The sequence below is a fragment of the Scyliorhinus canicula genome, unplaced genomic scaffold, assembly GCF_902713615.1.
Source record: "Scyliorhinus canicula unplaced genomic scaffold, sScyCan1.1, whole genome shotgun sequence".
Classification (NCBI taxonomy): Eukaryota; Metazoa; Chordata; class Chondrichthyes; order Carcharhiniformes; family Scyliorhinidae; genus Scyliorhinus; species Scyliorhinus canicula.
Window position 1 is genome coordinate 2,305,233 of NW_024055499.1, and position 11,413 is coordinate 2,316,645.

The following is an 11,413-nucleotide window of genomic DNA, read 5'->3' on the forward strand; positions in this document are numbered from 1 at the left end:
GGACCTGGGTTCAATTCCCGGCCTAGGTCACTGTGCAGAGTCTGCAAGTTCTCCCCGTGTCTGCGTGGGTTTCCTCCGGGTGCTCCACTTTCCTCCCACACTCCGGAAATGTGCAGGTTAGGTGGATTGACTATGCTAAATTGGCCTTCATGTCCAATAAAGTTAGGTTGGGTTACGGGGATAGGGTGGAGGTGTGGGCTTAAGTAGGATGCTGTTTACAAGGGCTGGTGCAGACTCGATGGGCCAAATGGCCTCCTTCTGCACTGTAAATTCTATGAGGTGAGATTGTCCTTTCTGAGCTCCAGCCAGGTGATGTTAAACACTCAGGCGGGAAAGACAAAAATCTGCAACGTGTTTAAAACAGCTGATTTATTTCATCAATATCAAGAATGTTCAACTCCAGTCCCTTAGAGGTTATTATCATCAAAAACAAACTCCAACTATCAGAGTAAAAACCTCAAAGTTCTGGTACAGAGAGAGGCCATTTGGCCCATTGTGTGTGTGCTGGCTGAAGTGGAGCTATTCAGCTTAGTCCCATTTTGCAGATCTCAGTCGATTGCCCCGTATGTCCCAACCCTTCAATTGGATCTCCAAGACATTTATTTTACAGTGATCAGGATTTCTGATTCTTTGACCTATCAGACAGTGAGTTCTAGACTCCCACCACTGAAATGATTCCCCCCCCGGAAGCCATAGCTTTGCCAAAAGAAGTATCCATTCTAAAGTGTAAGGCCCATACTCAAGACAACACCATAGAAGCACAAGGAAACACCCTTGCAGACCGAATAGCAAAGGAAGCTTCCTCCCAGTGGGATTCTTCAGGAGAACCAAGACACATCTACAGATATTCTACCTACAATGGCGACTATCATGGTAATACTGTATATCCTTGGCTCCCAGTGAGCTGGAGATTCGCCCACCATTGCCTTTCCCTAGCCAATACTATAAACACAGACCCAAAACATGGACCTCTCATCCCACAGTTTGAGAAATATCAACCTGTCACTATCATCAAGAGGTCTAAACATGAGATCACAGGGGCTGAGAAATTCTTTTCTGCTCTCATCCCTGCCTATGGCATCATCGTACTGACCAGAGAATACAATAAATTGGCCGCAGCCTTAGAGAAAATAACCAATGACACTGCCCGAGCCCTAAGTAGCATTTCAGCAGAGACGCTGGCCAATCGAACTGTGGCTTTGCAGATCGATGGCACTTGACTATTCGCTGGCCGAAAAAGATGGCACCTGTCCCCTGATTGGTGCAGAGTGTTGCACCTACACCCCAGATAATTCAGAAGAAATCAAAAGCTGGTCAGCACATATTCAAGAAGAAGTCAGTAAACTTTACCAACCCTCTGACAACACTCTTTGGGGATGGCTCTCTGGATGGGTGGGTGGCACAGGAATTTTCATCATTCAGAGATTTCTCTTATTTTTTTGGGCTTCAGCATTTAGGTAGTGATCTTGCTGACCAGATACATTGGCCAGTGAATGGTTACCCATAATGCCCTGTAGCCACCTGGGTTGGCCACTTCCCGATTCCAAAATGGATGTCCGCTAAGAATGCAGGGAAATTCTGTCAGGCACAGGGAAACAAGCAGGTGCAAGGTTTCCTGTGTACTAAGACTTGCAAAAACCCAGACAGAACCAAAACCAGCGACCATCTGCATAATAATGGGCGATTCCCAGGAACAATTGGATACATTAAAGTAATCGAGACCAAACCAGACTCCTTGGCTCCAGCAGGAGCCAAAACAAATGAAGGTCAACGGACACATAGGAACCGCCCAGCGATCAGGGAACAGCTCCAGTATTGGAGAAATCGATGGAAGTGATTGGGACTTAGCCCAATCAATTGCAATCAGGTACGGGGTCCGTCCAAAAGGGCACACAACCCCTGGGGACTAGAAAATAAAGTCCCCAAGTTCAATTCGTCCTTGGCAGGGTCTCTCAGCAGCTCGAAACAACTCTTGACTGTGACCTGCCTAGCAGCTGCACCAACCAAGTAAGTCTCCAGTCAACGCACGCTACGAGATAGGCGCTCCTATCTACTAGTCCATACCAGCTTTGAAGCCTGCAGCCTCAGAATCGAACAAAATGCCATTGTTCTCCTGACCTGGTGGGCCATTTGCAAAGCTAAGTATAGGCCTTTTAGTGTTAGAGATAGTCTAGTAAGTAGAGTTTTATGCATGAGTAGTGATTGACTGTGTGTATAATAAATGTGTTTTGATTTGAACCTTACTAACTGGTGTATTGAATTATTGATCAGCACTTGGCTTTGAACCTCATGGTGGTATCAGAAAGATACCTGGCGACTCTAAAGCAAAGGTTATAAAACAGAGCAATTAAGTAAAAGCACAATTAGCAACAGCCCCAACAATCAAAGTGGTTCATAGTGGTCCAACTGCACCACCAGCCCATGACATTGAACAAGGCTCATAAATTGAGCTGTTATTACTGCATTATTACCCAATTATTACTGCAATTATATAATCAGCTTCCATTATTGCTGAATTGTTATTGTACTATATAATCACTTTTTTGAATGAAATACCTCCAGAATGCTTGTAATGCTTGGAAAGCTTTGCTCGCCCCAGTGCTGAAGGCTGTCCTCAAACAAGTGAACCATGAAAGACAATGTGAATGAGTTCCTCTCTGCGCTTACTTCTATCCTGTTGCATTTCTTCCTTAATTTATATTTGTTATTTTGATTCATCTTATTCTTTAGAAGAATCAAAAGGGGGAGCACGGTAGCATAGTGGCAGCACGGTAGCACAGTGGTTAGCACATTCGCTTCACAGCTCCAGGGTCCCAGGTTCGATTCCGGCTTGGGTCACTGTCTGTGCGGAGTCTGCACATCCTCCCCGTGTCTGCGTGGGTTTCCTCCGGGTGCTCCGGTTTCCTCCCACAGTCCAAAGATGTGCAGGTTAGGTGGATTGGCCATGATAAATTGCCCTTAGTGTCCAAAATTACCCTTAGTGTTGGGTGGAGTTACTGTGTTATGGGGATAGGGTGGAGGTGTTGACCTTGGGTAGGGTGCTCTTTCCAAGAGCCGGTGCAGACTCGATGGGCCGAATGGCCTCCTGCACTGTAAATTCTATGATAATTCTATGATAACTTGAGTGCAACAATAACTGGAAACCCATTAAGGGTTAATCAGGATCATACACTTTAATTTTCTTTCATTCAACCAAGATTTTAACATTTGCAAACTGCCTGAGACAAGCAAGGTCAGTGACGCCAACTAGCTAAAAGACCCCATTGTCTGCTGCTGCTTTTCCAGCATGGGCAGTCCCGTTTCCATAGTAATAGACTGTCTAAGATCATAATGCCCTGAAGGCTGTGTTTTTCCTAATTAATACTGAGATACAGGTGTTGATAATGTGGAAAATTGGCAAGCGATGGAATGGGAAAATTACACCAACATATTCAAATACCGACATCTCTTAAATTGACACTTTGGCTTTAACTAATTTATAATTTATCAACTCGACCAATCAGCAGTAAAAAGGCCAGACTTTGAGATAACAATTCTCTTCAGAATCACTTACCGGAATGGAAATGTGCTTCTGTTGCTCTGTTCTGTTTCTCTTCTTGCTCACTCCATCTATATTTCTGAAACCATTGCTGCTCGCTTTGCTAATCGCAATTAGCCAGTTATTTTATCTGGTATGTTATGACTTGAATGAAAACTCAACTTCTGTATTCGCTAAAGACAATTAATCTGACTAGTTTGCTGCAGGCAAATTTCTAAATTTTGTATTAAAAACAATTTTTCCAGTGTCACAGCTGATAAATAAAGTTCAACTGGACTTTGCCAAAAAGCACAGACTTGGCCTCTGTTATTTGGGAACTGAGAAGGGAAACGCATATCCAGGGTTCCGAATAGACACAGAAATCCATTATCCCCCTCCACTCCCAATCCTCTGCGAATTACTTTAAATCTAAACCCCTTGGTTATTGATCTGTTAATGAAATAGATCCTTCTTATCCATTCTATCTGGGCCTCTCATAATATTAAACACCTCAGTTAATCTCTCCTCAGCGTTCTCTGTTCCACAGAAAACCACCTCGGCCTCTCCAATCTTTCCTCATTGTTAAAGTTCTCCATTTGTGTCAACATCCTGGTCAATCTCCTCTGCATCCTCTCTGGAATGAACACATCCTTCCTGTAATGTGGTGACCAGAGCTGTACTCAGTAATGCAGCTGTGGTTTAACTAGTGTTTTGGACAGCTCCAGTATAACCTCCCTGATCTTATAATGAAAACAGAAAATGCTGGAAATACTCAGCAGCTCTGGCAGCATCTGTGGCGAGAGGGGTTTCAGTTCTTTCCTCCAAAAGAAATTGCTGGGAATATTCTCTGCTCTAGTACTCTATGACCCGTGAATGACAAAGTATCCTCTCTGCCTTTCCAATCACCGTATCTACCTCTCCTGTCACCTTCAGGGATCTGTGGACATACACTCTTCTTTTTAAAATGTTTTTATTCGCCATTTTCACATTTTGCAAAATTTACACCCCACCAACAAGCAGTAAATGGTAACAGATACAAAGTCAATACCCTTAACATCAACAATGATCCCATCCTCCCACCACCCCAACCAACGGCCCAACTGTCAATATATGCATCAAATAAAACAATTCTATAGGTATGTCAGGAATAAAAGAATGACTAAGGTAAGAGTAGGGCCAGTCAAGGACAGTAGTGGGAAGTTGTGCATGGAGTCTGAGGAGATAGGAGAGGCGCTAAATGAGTATTTTTCGTCTGTATTCACACATGAATAAGAGAAAATTGTCGAGGAGAATACTGAGATACAGGCTACTAGACTAAGGGCTTGAGGTTCACAAGGAGCAGGTGTTAGTGATTCTGGAAAGTGTGAAAATAGATAAGTCCCCTGAGCCGGATGGGATTTATCCTAGGATTCTCTGGGAAGCTAGGGAGGAGATTGCTGAGCCGTTGATCTTTAAGTCATCTTTGTCTACAGGAATAGTGCCAGAGGACTGGAGGATAGCAAATGTTGTCCTCTTGTTCAAGAAGGGGAGTAGAGATAACCCCGGTAACTATAGACCAGTGAGCCTTACTTCTGTTGTGGGAAAAGTCTTGGAAAGGTTTATAAGAGATAGGATGTATAATCATCTGGAAAGGAATAATTTGATTAGAGATAGTCAACACGGTTTTGTGAAGGGTAGGTCGTGCTTCACAAACCTTATTGAGTTCTTCGAGAAGGTGACCAAACAGGTGGATGAGGGTAAAGCAGTTGATGTGGTGTATATGGAATTCAGTAAAGTGTTTGATAAGGTTCCCCACGGTAGGCTATTGCAGAACATACAGAGGCATGGGATTCAGGGTGATTTAGCAGTTTGGATCAGAAATTGGCTAGCTGATAGACGACAAAGGGTGGTGATTGATGTGAATTGTTCAGACTGGAGTCCAGTTACGAGTGGTGTACCACAGGGCTCTGTTTTGGAGCCACTGCTGTTTGTCATTTTTATAAATGACCTGGAGGAGGGCGTAGAAGGATGGGTGAGTAAATTTGCAGATGATACTAAAGTCGGTGGAGTTGTGGACAGTGCAGAAGGATGTTACAAGTTACAGAGGGACATAGATAAGCTGCAGAGCTGGGCTGAGAGGTGAAAAATGGAGTTTAATGCAGAAAAGTGTGAGGTGATTCATTTTGGAAGGAGTAACAGGAAGACAGAGTACTGGGCTAATGGTAAGATTCTTGGTAGTGTGGATGAGCAGAGAGATCTCGGTGTCCATGTCCATAGATCGCTGAAAGTTGCCACCCAGGTTCAGAGGGTTGTTAAGAAGGCGTATGGTGTGTTAGCTTTTATTGGTAGAGGGATTGAGTTTCGGAGCCATGAAGTCATGCTGCAGTTGTACAAAACTCTGGTGCGGCCGCATTTGGAGTATTGCGTGCAGTTCTGGTCACCACATTATAGGAAGGATGTGGAAGTATTTGAAAGCGTACAGAGGAGGTTTACAAGGATGTTGCCTGGTATGGAGGGAAGATCATATGAGGAAAGGCTGAAGGACTTCAGGATGTTTTCGTTAGAAGAAGGTTAAGAGGTGACTTAATTGAGGCATACAAGATGATCAGAGGATTAGATAGGGTGGACATTGAGAGCCTTTTTCCTCGGATGGTGATGTCCAGCACGAGGGGACATCGCTTTTGAGGGGAGATAGATATAGGACAGATGTCAGAGGTAGGTTCTTTACTCAGAGAGTAGTAAGGGGGTGGAATGCCCTGCCTGCAACAGTAGTGGACTCGCCAACACTAAACGCATTCAAATGGTCATTGGATAGGCATATGAACGATAAGGGAATAGTGCAGGAGGACTTGAGAGGGGTTTCACAGGACGCCGCAACATCGAGGGCCGAAGGGCCTGTACTGCGCTGTAATGTTCTAATTTTATGGGATAAATCAGTGAAGAGTGAGACAGTCAGGAGAAATTCCCCTCCGGTGTATGGAAAATTGGACCAGAAGTGGCTGTGTGAGATGACAATGTCTTATAAGGGAGAAGCAAGCAGAGCTGGGAACACGGGACAGCACGGCGGAGAGAAAGGGCCGCGGGGAGACAGCACAGTGGTCGACGAAGCAGCTGGTGAAGTTTTTCGAGGATTGCTTCGCCAAGTTGAAGAAGGACACGCTGGACCTGATTAAGGCTTCGATTGATCAAGTGGTTCAGAATCAGGAAACCATGGGGGAGCAATCCAGGAGGTCGAAAAAAAGTTGTCCAAGCACGAGGAGTATGTAACCGTGCTGGAAAGCAAGGTTGGGATGATGTACGACCGCCAGAAAAGAATGCAGAAGAAGCTGGAGGACCTGGAGAACAGGTCCAGGAGGCAGAATCTTAGAATTGTTAGCCTCCCTGAAGGCACTGAGGGATCGGATCCAAGGTCCTATGTGACGGACATGTTGGAGAAGTTGATGGTGGCTGGGGTGTTCACTCGGCCCCTGGAATAGGACAGAGCGCACAGAGCCCTCGCGAGGAAGCCCAGAGCGAACGAGCTGCCGAGGGCCATGGTGGTACGTTTTCACCGTTTTGTGGAGAAGGAACACGTTTTGCAGTGGGCCAAGAAAGAATGGAGCAGCAAGTGGGAGAACTGTGAGCTGCGCATCGATCAGGACCTGGGAGCGGATTTGGCCAAGAGGCGAGCTGGGTACAAGCGGGCAAAAACTGCTCTCTTTAAGAAGGGGGTGAAGTTCGGGATGCTGTACCCAGCCTGCCTGTGGGTCACACATGAGGAACGGTACTTCTACTTTGAAACGTCGGATGAAGCATGGACCTTTATTGAAGAAATGAAGCTGGAGGCGAATTAAAAGACACTTAAGCCTTGGAGAAGAACTGTGGCAGCGATTTGTAGTCCTGGATTGTATAAATTTAAGTATTTCTATGTGAAAGAATGGGCTGTGTGGATGGTTAACGGTTGATCTGTCTTGCAGCGACCTTGTTAGGGGGGGGATGGGCTTTGAATTTAGTTCTGCTTTTTGGGTGACTATTTTTCTGAAGTGACTGCTTCTTCGCTGTTTTTTCTGTTGCTTGTTTACTGGGGAATGTGATGCATTTAAAATGTTCATTCATGTGGGAGGGAGAGAGGAAAGTACAATAGGGAGACAGACTGTTTGGTGCCAGGGACTGGAGCTATCGAATCAGCATGGGTCAGCTGACTCTTGGAAGCGCAGTGGGGGGTGAGCAGGTGTTAAGCAGGAGCTTCACTTGGGGGATTGGGTTTCTAGTGTTGCTGGGGGGGGGGGGGGAAGAGGCAGGGAGGTGGATGGGCCGGTCGAGAGGGCTCGCGTGTTCACGCACTTGAGGGAACTGAAGGCGGACGTGGCAGCGCTACAAGGAACACACCTAAAGGTTACAGACCAGACTAGATTGAGGAAGGGGTGGGTTAGCCAATTCTTCTACTCAGGACTGGACTCAAAGACCAGGGGGGTACCGATCTTGATCAGCAAACGAATGGCATTCGAGGCAGGAAGAATCGTGTCAGACAAGAGGGGTAGGTACATAATGGTGAATGGGAAGCTGGGGGGGGGGGGAGGGATGCGAGTGGTACTTGTGAACATATATGTTCCGTATTGGGACGACGTGGAATTTATGAGGCGGGTGTTAGGTAAGATCCCAGATTTAGTCACATAACCTGATCATGGAAGGGGACTTCAACACAGTCATTGATCCAGAATTGGACCGGTCAAAATCCAGGACAGGGAGGAGGTCGGCTGCGGCAAAGGAAGTGAAGGGTTTCATGGAACAGATGGAGAGAGTAGACCCCTGGAGGTTTGCACGGCCGAGGATCAAGGAGTTTTCCTTTTTTTCACATGTCCACAAGGTATACTCTCACATCGATTTTTTTTGTTCTGAGCAGGGCGCTAATACCAAAGGATATTGAGTATTCGGCAATTGCAGTGTCGGATCAGGCCCCGCACTGGGTGGATCTACGGGTTAGTGTGGAGAGAGGGCAACACCCGCTATTATAACTGGATGTGGGGTTGCTAGCGGACGAAGGGTTAACAAGTCCATCTAGAACTACCTGGAAACAAATGACACGGGGGAGGTCTCTGCAGCGACGGTCTGGGAAGCTTTGAAGCCAGTAGTCAGAGGGGAATTAATCTTGATACGGGCCCACAGAGAAAAGGCAGGACGGGCTGAGAGGGATAGATTAGTGGAGGAGATACTCCAGGTGGACAGGAGATACTCGGAGGCCCCGGACGCGGGGCTACTGAGGGAGCGGCGGAGGTTACAGGTGGAGTTTGGGCTGTTGACCACAGGGAAAGCAGTGGAACAGTTGAGGAAGGCAAGGGGGGGGGGGGGGCGGAAGGCAAGCAGAATGTTGGCGTACCAGCTCAGGAAAAGAGAGGCGGCTAGGGAGATAGGTAACGTAAAGAGTAGAGACTGTAATGCGTTCCTGGACCCAGCGGGGGTGAACAAGGTGTTTCAGGACTTTTACAGTAAATTATGAGAGTCGGAACCCCTGGCTGGGGTGGAGGGGATGTGGCAATTTCTGATCAGTTGAGGTTCCCGAAGGTGGAGGAGGACCTGGTGGAGGGGCTGGGAGTCCCAATTGAGATTGAGGAAATAATCAAGGGGCTGGAGGGCATGCAGTCGGGCAAGGCCCCGGGGCCGGACGGCTACCCGGTGGAATTCTATAAGACGTTTTCAGAAATATTGAGCCCACTGCTGGTGAGGACATTTAACGAAGCAAGAGAGAAGGGAGTCCTCCCCCCAACAATGTCGCAGGCCTCGATTTCATTGATCCTGAAATGGGAGAAGGATGCGGACCAATGCGGGTCATAGACTGATTTCTCTACTGAATGTGGATGCCAAACTGCTGGCTAAGATACTGGCCACAAGGATAGAGGACTGTGTCCCGGGGGTGATAGGGGAAGACTAGACAGGATTTGTTAAGGGCAGGCAACCCAAGGCCAATGTTCACAGGCTTCTAAATGTTATTATGATGCCCTCAGAAGGTGAGGAGACGGAGGTGGTGGTAGCGATGAATGCGGAGAAGGCTTTTGATCGGGTGGAGTGGAATTACCTGTGGGAGGCGCTGGGAAGGTTTGGGTTCGGTGAGGGCTTTATTGACTGGGTACGGCTGCTCTATCAGGCACCAGTAGTGAGAGTGCGCACGAACCAGCTGAGGTTGGCGTATTTTGAACTACACCGAGGGACGAGGCAAGCGTGCCTCCTCGCCCCGTTACTGTTTGCTCTGGCCATAGAGTCATTGGCCATGGCGTTAAGAGCCTCGAGTAACTGGAAAGGACTGGTTCGAGAAGGGGGCGGGTTGGAGCACCGGGTCTCTCTCTACACAGATGACCTGCTCTTGTACATTTCGGACCCGTTGGAGGGGAGGGGGGGGGGGGGGGGGGGGGGGGGGGGGGTGAGTAATGCAAATTTTGGGGAATTTAGCAATTTGTCGGGGTATAAATTGAACATGGGGAAAAGCGAATTGTTTGCGATCCAGGCAAGAGGACAGGGGACTGAGACAGCTGCCGCTTAGAATGGAAGGGAAGAGCTTTCGATATCTGGGAATCCAGGTGGCCCGGAAATTGGAGGTAATACATAGGTTAAACCTATCCCGGTTGGTAGAACAAATGGAAGGGGACTTTAAGAGATGGGACATGCTCCAGCTATCACTGACGGGGTGGGTACAGACCATAAAAATGACGGTTCTCCCCAGATTTCTGTTTGTCTTTCAGTGCCTCCCCATCTTCATCCCGAGGGCCTTTTTCAAGTGGGTGAATAAGATTATTTTGGGCTTTGTGTGGGCGGGTAAAACCCCGCAAGTGAATAAAGTGTTGCTGGAACGCAGTCAGAGGGAGGTGGGTTAGCGCTGCCGAACTTCTGCAATTCCTACTGGGCAGCTAATATAGCCATGATTAGGAAGTGCGTAGTGGCGGAGGGGTCGGCATGGGAGCGGATGGAGGTGGTGTCATGTAAAGGCACTAGTTTGAGCGCATTGGTAACGGCATCTCTGTCATTCTCGCCGGCCCGATACTCCACAAGTCCGGTGGTAGTGGCAGTACTGAGGATCTGGTGACAATGGAGCAGATAAGAGAGTGGAGGGAGCATCGATTTGGACCCCAATTTATAATAACCACAAGTTTGTACCAGTTCGGCTCAATGGCGGGTTCCGGAGTTGGCAGAGGTTTGTACTGGTTCGGCTCGATGGCGGGTTCTGGAGTTGGCAGAGGGCAGCAATTGGAAGGATGGGAGATCTATTTATAGACGGGAGCTTTCCCAGCTTGAAATCTTTGGAGGATAAATTTAAATTGCCAGCAGGGAACGGTTTTAGGTATTTGCAGGTGCGAGACTTCCAAAGAAAACAGGTGCTGGCCGTTCCGCTGTTGCCACCACGGGGGATACAGGATACAGTAGTTTCCAGTGCCTGGGTGGGAGAGGGGAATGTATCGGATATTTACCAGAAGCTTTCAGAGGTGGAGGAAACTCCGGTGGAGGAGCTTAAAGGCAAGTAGGAGGATGAGCTAGGAGGAGAGATAGAGGCGGGGCTAGAGGCGGATGCCCTAAGCAGGGATAATGCCTCCTCATTGTGCGCCAGGCTCAGCCTGATACAATTTAAGGTAGTCCACCGGGCGCACATGACTTCGGCTAGGATGATATGTTTTCGAGGTAGAGGATAGGTGTGCGAGGTGCGCGGGAAGCCCAGCAAATCATGTCCACATGTTTTGGGCATGTCCGAAGCTTAGAGGGTTTTGGCAGGATTTTGCTGAGGCAATGTCCACTGTACTAAAAACACGAGTGGTGGCTGAGTCCGGAGGTAGCGATGTGGAGGGGACTCGAAGTCCCCGCGTGCAGAGACCTGGGTTAGTGACATGGCTGGGTTTCTCATTCTCGAGAAAATAAAGTTTAGCTTAAGAGGGTCAATGTTAGGGTTCTGCCAGA